Here is an 11,152-nt window from a genome sequence, read left to right on the forward strand (position 1 = left end):
AAGAATAAATACATTTTCTTTCTGATTTTTACTACCATCTATTGAACAAAACTTGAACTAATTTTTTCAGGAAAATTGTATTTTTTATTATAAATCATGTTTTTCATCAGTTTAAATTTATATATTTTTATAAATATACTTAAAAAGTATTTAAAATTTAGTTATATTGTTAATTAAGCAAATTTTTCAAAAAAATATTAATATTTTAAAAAGTTAAACAATTTATCAAATAGTTAATATGTTAAATTTCGAAAAATAAATTTAAAATAAGAACGTTTAAATGAGCAATTTTTTATAGTTTTTTTTTAAATCAAAGATCTAATCCGGAAGAAAAACGATAAATGGCTTATAAATGTAATAAATGAGACGATTTTTAAATACTTTTATATTTATTTTTTTATATAAAATTCATTTAATGTCATTTCATCTTATACTTATTTTACTACAAATTTAAAAATCTGTATAATTATTAAAAAATTTGGATAGTTTGATATGATTTGAGAAAGGATGTGTATAGGAGAAGAAAATGAAAAAAGAAAAAATTATTTTAAAGTACATTTTATGACTGAAACGATGAATAAAATTATTAAAATTAACAAATATCTTATATTATGTTACGAAATTAATAGTTTCCTAGAATATAATGGCACTGTCAAGATCCGTAAGTCATTTATCGTATATAATTATAATATGTCAAGGATCATTAATCTTATATTGTCTGGAACTGCTATAATAATACCCAAGAGCGTTAAAGTATATAAATGTAAAAAAACTATTAAATAATATATTTTTGTTAGTAACATTTTAGTTAAATATACAAATTAAACATTTCATAATCAATAAATTACTTTAATATGCCTTTTTATTACGATATAAAATCAATTTTGAAAGCTTCGTGTATAGTTGGCTTCACTGCATAGTAAGCACGTGGTGCGGCAGAGATGGATTTACAGGGGCTTACTGATTTATTTTTCTTATTAAAAAATAAGGTTATAACATATAAAAATAGAAATTAATTATAAAATATTCATAATAAATAAAAACAAAATATTTAATTTAACTACGAAACACGAAAACTTAGTATAATAATTAATAATAATATTAAAAATTTTAATTAAAATAATCATCATTAATAATATGGTGAATTAATGTCATGGTTATTTAATAACTATCTCTAACGATGTATTAATTTAAAAATTATAATTTTAAAAATAAAAAAAAACAAAATTAATAACAAAATAATAATAATTTATAACAGCAGATGGCGCTACAAAATTGTACTGTACCTTGTAACTTAATCAAAATTCGTTATTAAAATAAATATTAATTTTAATTTTTTAATTTTAATTAAACAACTAAATTATAACTATTTCAATATATTATGTACTTTATAAATTAAATGTAATTATTTCTCGTAATTTCACGTGTCAAAAATCTATAAAATTTAGTTATAATTTCGACCATTAGATGGCGAAACGTATCGGAAAATACATATGTAAAAAAATTAAATATAATCTTTTAATTTAAAAAAATATATATATTATCGAATAAATATCTTAAATTATTTGTAAAATATTTAATAAAATTTACTATAGAGTTTAATGTATTTTAAAAACAACATAACTAATATAAATAAACGGTTTAATTTATAAATTTAATTAATTAAAAGATAAATAGAAGTAAAATTATAAAATTACAAAAAAATAAAATTTAAGATATTTTTGAATCTGTCTTTTCTAGAAAATTTATTAAAATAAACTGGAAATATGATAAAAATGATATAATCAATCAAAAGATGTTGGATAAAATTCATGAGTGCATTATCCTGAATGAGATAATTCGAAATTATAGATTAAGCTTTTGCGTTTGGTTGTTATTAAATCGAGAAAGTTAATTTGATTTGACAGCTTCTTTTGTTTGGAAGAATTTCAAATCTTTTGATTATGAATCTAAATATAATAATTTAATTAATTGTATATCGAGTAACGACACGGGAATTAAATTTTGATAGATGAAAATTTTTATTTTTATATATTTTTAATAAAACAATAAAATTTATTTAATTACGAATTATTGATGCAATAGATACTACTATTAATATAACTTTAAATGTCATTAAAATTCGTTTGAAATGATTAATTCTTGTAAAAGTTTTAATATATTTTTACAAAGGAATGAAATTATATTTCACTGACTTTCAAGTAGATTCTAAGCTTAAAATTTTATTTAAAAGTAATTAGAGAAATAATGAAATAATAATGAAAAAACAATTAAGAATAAATGTAGTAGTAGTAGGGAAAAAAAGTTAATGATAAATAATGTAAAGAAAAAGTAGAAAGTAAGTAATAAAATAAATAGAGAAGGAAGATGATAATGAAATTAATGAAATAAAATAAAAATGATAACAAAATAAAAAGTAGAAAGTAGTAAAACAAGAAGAAAAATAAAAGGAAAAACAGGTAATGGGAAACAGTACACGATGAAAAAAGTAGGAATACAATAAACAAAACGTATATAATAAAAAATCTAATTTAAAATAGGAAAAGATGATGAACATAAGGAAAAAAAAAGCCAATAGTAATTGGAAGATCACGAAAAACTTGGAAAAATAAATAAAATAAATGGCAATAATTACGAAGAAATCAGTAAGGAAGAGATTATTCATGGAACAAAAGAAACTGAAAAACAATAATTTCAGAAAAGAAGAAAAGGATAACAAAGAGTGAGAAGCTGGAAATGAAGAAGATAAAGGAAAACGTATAAATAATTAAAAGAGGAAGAAAAGGAAGAGACAAAAGAGATGAAGAAGATTCTGATGATAAACAGATAAAAAATTGAAAAGATAACAAGAAATCATAATTTAAAGTAATAAAAGGTTTGCAAAGTTAGATTAGAATGATGAATAAATATAAAACAATAAAAAGGAATAAAAAAAATCTCAGGAAGAAAATTTAAAGATAAAATAGGAGTAAAAAAGCAAACAGAAGAAAGAAAAACCGTTTAACCAATGGATTTCCAGGGTATGTGCCCCATATATCTTTTAGAATTCAACATTGGCTCGTAAAGCTTGTGAAAATTTTTGGAAACCGAGTTTTGTCCACTTCTAGTGTTTCTGAAATATTTTTGGAAGCTACATTTATAATAGTTTTTGTTTTTAGTGATATTTTTTTATATATTATAGAGATTTCAGATCATATTTCACTTATTGGAGTATAAAGTTTTGATTTTTTTTGCTGGATATCTTTCTATCATACCGACATTCCAGTTCGATTTTATTCAATACAATATATATTTAATTTAAATATTTAATTATAATTATTAACAAAGTAATATATCAAATTATTAATATTTAATTATAATTACACGTGATGCGTTGGTTAAAATTGAAAATTTTAAAACATATTTTAAATATATAATATATATATATATATATAGTTATTTTTTCAATTTGAAACATGATTTTATACAAAAACTGTGATTTAAGATTTTCAATCTCTAAGGTCTCTTTTAACCAAGTCATCCCAATAGAACACGTCAAGCATAAAGGACTGTGACTAGTTTATCTGGAAGGCATGTCCTTCACAAGCAATAATAGTTCCTATTATATTTTTCTTTCTCTAGTATGTTATTCTATACATATAAATTCAAAAAATATCAAAATCTTCTAACCACAACAAAGAGTAAGAGAAAGTGAATAATTTTATAAAGAAAATATAGCTTTGTGTATTGTTAAAGTAAATTTAACTTGGTGGATGGTAGATAGAAAAGAATCATTTAAAGAATTGTTTTTAACACTTTTCACACTTCATTAACATCATATCTCAAGTAGCTAGTTTCTAGTCTCAAAATTCTAAACCAAAGAAAAGAAAAACTTTTTATCGATAAATTTTGAAAAGATAAGATTTTCTTTATCAAAATCTGGAGATTTTATTTTGTTAACAAAGTTAAAATATCTTTATTGAACGATAGCCTTTAAGGACACGAAACATCCATCAGTTTAAAATTGTATACTTCTAGTAAAATTCTTGAAAGTTAAGCAAAAATATCCGTCAAAATCTGATACTTTCTTACTTTTTTATTTTCAAAATAGTAGTATCGGTTATTTTTAAGTTATATAATATAAAATATATACACATAACAGCTATAAATACATCAATGGCCATTATACTAGCTTATGTCTTTAGTACAGGTTACTATATTGGCCTATATTATATCGTATACCTACACCTATAATTCAATTCAAATTTATTAGATAATGTGTTATTTACCTTTAACTGTAAGTAATACCTATACTTACTGGTATATCATAACCTATAGTATATCTTGATATATTATATAATATCTTTATAATTATATTATAGGATTTATATAGAGAATTTAACATAATCATTGCTACTATTCTCATATGCCAATTTATGATAATATTGTGTTTATACAGTCAAATCTCTGAACAAAGGCCAGTTTCATGCCCTTATCAATGGCCGTTGTTTACAATTATTTTATGTCTCTGTTTGGCAGTGTTCGTTGTTAGAAGGTGGCCGTTTTCGGAGATTCGACTGTATAAATTAATTTCTTTACACAAATACAATATTTAAATGTGAAAAGAGTTAGTATATAAATAAATAAAATTCTAAACTTGTAAATTCTGAAAAAAATATAGGGTCTGTATATATTAAAAATTATTAATCGTATTTAGTAAGTATACATTTTAAAATATTTATAATTCTACTTTAATGTTTGTTTATAATATATCAAAAGAAGTTATTTACTAACTTATAAGAATTGATTTTAAACACATAATAATATTTTATAAAATTAATTTACGCGTTAGAAATTTTAAATTAAGAGAAATTATATATTAATTTATATTTAACAACAACAACAACAATAATAATAATAAAGAAAAAAATTATAAGGTTCATAAATTACTGGCATTAATTAATTAATTTTGAAGTATGCAGGAAGGATACTTATATTATTAATTAATTTTTTAAAGTAATTTCAATATTATAATTTTTATATTTTTCAATTAAATGTTAGTGCTTTTTTATATTATTTTATTCATTTTTATTGCCAGGGTAATAAACAATTTTACTATCAGTTGAGCGTGTTTATTCTAGTTGAAGTTATTATTTTTCTTTAGTAATTCTGTAGAAGTAATATATATACACACGTTCAATTTATGTTATATCCTTTTTTATTATTGAAAAAATAATAAAAATAATTTTTCATCGAGGGTTTTTTTTAATTTCCTTTATGAAAGCGTTATATATGTAAAATAATAAATTATACTTTAAAATTACGTTTATGTAGACTGAAATATTTTAAAGTTTCATAAATTTAATTTTTAAGAGCTTATTTATGAAGTTACTATCTGCTATAACAGATGGCAGCATCAGAATAAATGTGTAAAATTTATTAAATTTATAAATTAATTAAAATTATTTTATTAGCGTATAATTTTAATGATTTTTATATTTAATTTAATTATAAATTTTTATTGATTATTTAATAAAAGATGTAAAATATATTTTCGGCAGCTTAATTTAAAGAATTTGTGATGAAAATCTTAATTTTATTCATTAAAAATTTAAAATTTTAAAAAATAAAATGTAAAACAATAAATTGAAATATTAAAAGGGAAAAAAGTGACGATGTTTTATATTTAAACATTAGTATAAACCGATACAATATTATTAATTCGTTAAAAATGAAATATTGAATCCACCCTGCTGCTGTGTTACTTCATGATTTATTGTTCACTTTTATCCAAGGCGTCGAATTTATCGTTCCTGAAATGGGTTTCGAAAACGAATCCACCATTCTGACTCATCATCATCATCCTCAGTATTATTGAAAGAGTCATTTGTTTTTTAAATCAAATTACCCTTGTTATCTGTTCTGAACATGCTAAGAACATTCTGAAAATCTAACATTGCACTAAAGTATAACAGAATAGAGAGAAAGAGATTGATTTTTTTTATTCCTAAACCCAGCTGGATCTTTTATAATTTCTTTCAATGGATTTCATTTTTAGAATTGTCTTCTAAAATAAAGTCTCAATCTTCTTCCTGATGCAAACGACCAATAAAATTACTTTATTGCTTCCCTTTTTACTCGGTTTTTAGAATTATTATCATCATTTTTTTTTCTTGTTAAATTTTCTTTTGAACTAATTTTTTAAAATAGAATTTGTGAAAATTTTAAAATTAAATATAAGAAACAGTTTGATATTTGTTTGTATCTGTTTTTGTTAACTTAAACTTTAAGTTAGCTATTTTTTTAAATTCTAGATAATTTATTATTCAACAATTGAATTGCTTCATATATATAATTTATCAATTTCTATAAAGTTTCAATTTCACGTAATTTCTACTATTGATAATGTCAATTTCAATATTACTTTCATTTTCACTTCATTCATAATAACAGTAACAAAAATCTTTTCAATTTCAGTTCATTCATATATTTTAACGTTAAATCTAGAATTCTAGATAAAAAAACAAACTAATTAAAACTCGTAATTTTTTTAAACAAAAAAATCGTTTAAAATATAATAGAATTTAGAATTTATAATCAAGTAAAATAAGTAAAATGTTTTACAAAGTTCAGATATGTTTTTCTAAATTATTTAAAATAAGATAATATCAAAAATGGAAAAAAGATTATTTGAAAGGGTAGAACGAAAGGAAAAAAATGAAGCAGACCTTCACCAAATTCAAGAAAAATGGAATTGAGGTTTGCTTGCATCGAAGTTAATAAGATTTCCAAGTTCTTTACAAAATAAGATAGAGATAAGTTTTCTAGAATGAAGAAAAGTATCGATAACAAAAAAATGTATATTATTTTTTAAAAGTTGAACGAAATAAGATATTTCTTAATGTAAAAATAATATCAAAACGTCGGTAAATTTATTATTTCAATTATTTAGCAATGCAGTTTAATAATAAACACAATTCTAAAGTAAAGATCTTATTGAAGAGGAGAGAAATGTATAAAAAAAACAATGTAAAGTCATTTCTCTGCAATTTAAAAAAAAGTAAAAGTTTAGTTTCTTAGAACTATTCTGTTCGTATTTATGTAAATATTAACAGTTTCTATATATATTTTTCTCCAAATTCAAAAACTTTAGATTGTTATTTGGATTTGGTTAGAATTTCGAATTGAATGCTGGAAAAGTAACCGCGATAAACATAGAAGTAACTTTCATTTCAAAAAGGAAAGAACTGTATGATATTTGCAGAATCTATTGAACTTTCTTCGATACAATGAGACTTTTGTAAGTCTCATTCGAGTTCTCTAAAAATAAAAAGAAGTTCGATCACAGTGAGTTGGCTTTAGGAGGAGGAATACATTGATTACGTATAGCATACGATAAATGAATGAAAGTTAAATATAAAGGGGATTTACAAACTAAAAAGTTGTTAAAGTTCTTATTTATAAAACTCAAAATTTATATTTATAAAGCCAAATATAAAAGTTAAAATATTTATTTTATAATTTATATATAAAATGATATACTGATTTATCCTATTTTACCACTATTTATTTCAAAAGGAGTTAATTCTTTTTAAACGTAGTATAATAATTGCATTTTAAATAAGATACTTTGATTTCTTTTGTAGAATGGTTTTTATTGATGAAGATCTTATCTAAAAATACATAGAGTCATACATATTGAAGTGGCTTTTTCAAAGTAAACAAAATTATAAAATTCTTTGTTATAGATCTATTTTAGTATTTGCATATTCAGGAACATTGAACAAACTCTCGAGATACTAATATATGATATTTTTATCCATAGAGAGCTAGCTACTTCAATTTTCTTCGTGACAACCTTATAATGTAGTAAATAGATAGCTGATACTTAAAAATTATTGCCTTTTAGTATATATTTACTCCTAAACTCCTACATAATAAAAAATATAACTAGTTTTTCCTATCATTCTAACCAAAATATATTAAAATATCCATCCTATCAAATATAATTTTAATATATTTTAATTGTAAAAATATCATAAAGATGTATTATCGTATAAATATTATAGAAATCTCATTAATTAAGTAACGTTTTTATGAAGTTTTAATATTATTTTGATAATGTTTTTTTAAGGTTATCAACGTGGAAAACAGGAAACCAAAAGTCAAATGCTCGGTTTTACGAATAAATAAAAAGAAAATGGTGGACTTAGGGAAATTGTAACGATAATTTATATTGGAAAAGCAATCAATTTTTCTGGAAGTGGTTGAATTTGGACAGATTTCAGAGTGGCGAGAATGGGAAAACGTCCAGAAATTTTCTACGATGGAAAGCAGCTGATGACAGGGAATTGGTTCCGGAATACATTTACCAAAATAAGAAAGAAGAGAGATAAACGATGATCTTCACATTATTACCTTATTAGTCTGCAAATCCTATTTATTTAATAGGAAGAGAAAAGAATGAAAAATAAACCATATATTTTTCAAGTTAAATAAAATTTTAAAATATTTCTATAATATATAATACATTCAAAAATACGCATAAATCGTTTATAAAGCGCGGTTATTACTTTAAATAAATATATTTTACCACAGTTTGACTTTACCAATGATTCTCTCAATTTATCATATATGAGTTAAAGAGAAATTGAACGTCTTTTGAATACACACTCTACTTTTATTTTAGAGAGTATTTAGCTAATTTTATATAACATAATAAAATATATTGCTAGCTATATACTGTGAGAATGTAATGAGAAGTTTTGAATGTTTATTTTATTAATTTATGGCATTTAATAATATTATTTGTCACAATCAAAGTTTTTAGACTCGCAACACTTAAATAAATAAAAATTACTGTGACATTGTCACGATGCCGGGTTAATTATAACACAAAGATAATTTTTAATTATCTTTTAATTTTAAAAAATCACGTGACTTCCGGTCTAAACAGGAAGTTATTACATAGTTAATCGGTATTTCTGACCACTAAACTTTCCATATCTTGTCTCGGTTTTCATATTTTTTAGTATTTTCTCGAGATTAAGAAAGGACAGACAGATAAACAGATGAACGACAGTGAGAATGTATAGGCATTCAATTTAAAAATTGCATTTCAATAAGCAAACATGTATATTAAATATTAATAAATTTTAAATTTATTATAAAACAGATTTTTAATATTAAACATTTATATATTTAAAATTTCGATGTAATTTTAATTGTAAATATTAACAATTTATGAAGATAATTTCGATAATATTTACTAAATATTTAACTTATTAATTATCGTTTATATTTTTAAAACGTAAAATATTAATATTATATAAACTACAGTTTAATAATTTAACGAATATTATATTAAATTGGGAAAAAGAGAGAGAATTTTAAATGTAATGTAATATTAAAGAAAATAAATAAATAAATTATTTAATAAAAAATGACAAGCAGATTATACAAGTCTAGAGACCCTTTTTTCCCCTGATAAATTTTTTAAAGGTAATACGCGTTTAATCACAACTTTAGAACATTTATTATTATAATTTTCGATTATTAAACAGTGATGATAAATTTAAAAGTACGAAGTGTTAAAGATATTAAGAATTGATCTCATAAAATCTTATCTTAAATTTGTTATAAAAAATTCATAATTCTAGAATTATGGTAATACTTTAGGGAATTTTATTGCTGTGTGTGTGTTTTTTTCCTTTCTACTTTTTTGACATTTTAAAACTAATTAGCATAAATTATACGTGTTAATAGTTTTAGAACTTCTTTGAAAGGTGACAGAGATTAAAAGAGAAAAATTGCTTCTGACACCGTTTTTTTCAACCTCCCAAATGTGCCTATTTGAATAGAATAACGTCTTTTACTTTATAGGAGTAAACAGATAGGAACAAGGAAAAAATGAAAAGTAAAAAAAAATCAATTCTAGAAAGCAAAAAAATAAATTTTCCTCCCCTCTCAGTATGAATTTTTTATCTTATTCCTACGAATCTTGATGTATTTCTGATGGAAAGTTAGTCCGAGTGTCCTAAAACCACTTTTCTGGTGTAGTCAAGCCAAAAATTTGTGTTCCCATATTTTTTTTCTGTACAAGTGGGAAGAAAGAGAAAAAACGCTTTTTTCCTGCTATGTATCTAGTAGTTGTAGTATACATTGAATAGAAAATAGACCAATTTCTCTTGGCAGTCAGATTCGTGTTTTGTGACATATCTTTTAAAGGCTTTTCGTCGGGTCGAAAATTCATTTCCCATTTATCCACTAGATGGCAATGCATTTATATGTCCTACATTCATAAATGCTTGGGGTAACATCTATAACAATTATGGAACAAAAATTCGTATTTTTTCCCCTGTGTGAATTCTATACAAGAGGAGAGAAGGGAGAAGCAGCGTTTTTCCAAGGAGCAAACATCCTAGTAAAGTAAATATAAAGAATTTATTGGAGAATGATGACAAAATGGGTTTATAAATTATTTATCTTCAACCAATCAACAAAAAGTAACAACTGAAAGATATCTTTTGTTTGGTAATAGTAGTTTATGTGAAAACAAACAATGTTTAGATACACATGGATCCATTGTACTTTAATTGTTTAGAGGAGGAGTTTCGAGATTTATACAAATAATATTGAGTAAAATTATACCAATTTTCCTATAAAATTCTGTTTTTTTAAGGTTTAAAATAGCTTCTCCGTGTACTTGTATCGCTACTTGTTTATACATAACAACAGAGATTTCTCGAATAAAAATAACAATTTAAAGAAAAATTTAAATATTTGTAGGAAAATATTATAGAATATTATAAATATATTATTTTATTATCATCACACGAAGCGTAAATTATAATTTATTTTGAAATTAGTAAATTAGAATTTACACTTTGTGTAATTAATGTTAGAGATAAATTTCTGTGTGTGATGTTTTTTAAAAAATAAAAATATAAAGGATAAACTTACAAATTTATAAAAGTAATAAGCTTAAAACTTATTAAATTCTGCTGTTATTTATTTTAAAAAATAAGTGACAAAAGTACAATTTGAGAAATTCTGAAGCATAATTGATTATATGAGAACAGTTCAAGCTTATGAACGAGTGTCTCAAATAAAACCATGTAATTAAAAAAGGATATAAAATAAGATTAAATAAAGATTAAAATAAAATATTAAT

This window comes from Centruroides vittatus, unplaced genomic scaffold (genome assembly GCF_030686945.1).
Source record: "Centruroides vittatus isolate TY-2023 unplaced genomic scaffold, ASM3068694v2 contig_1824, whole genome shotgun sequence".
Classification (NCBI taxonomy): domain Eukaryota; kingdom Metazoa; phylum Arthropoda; class Arachnida; order Scorpiones; family Buthidae; genus Centruroides; species Centruroides vittatus.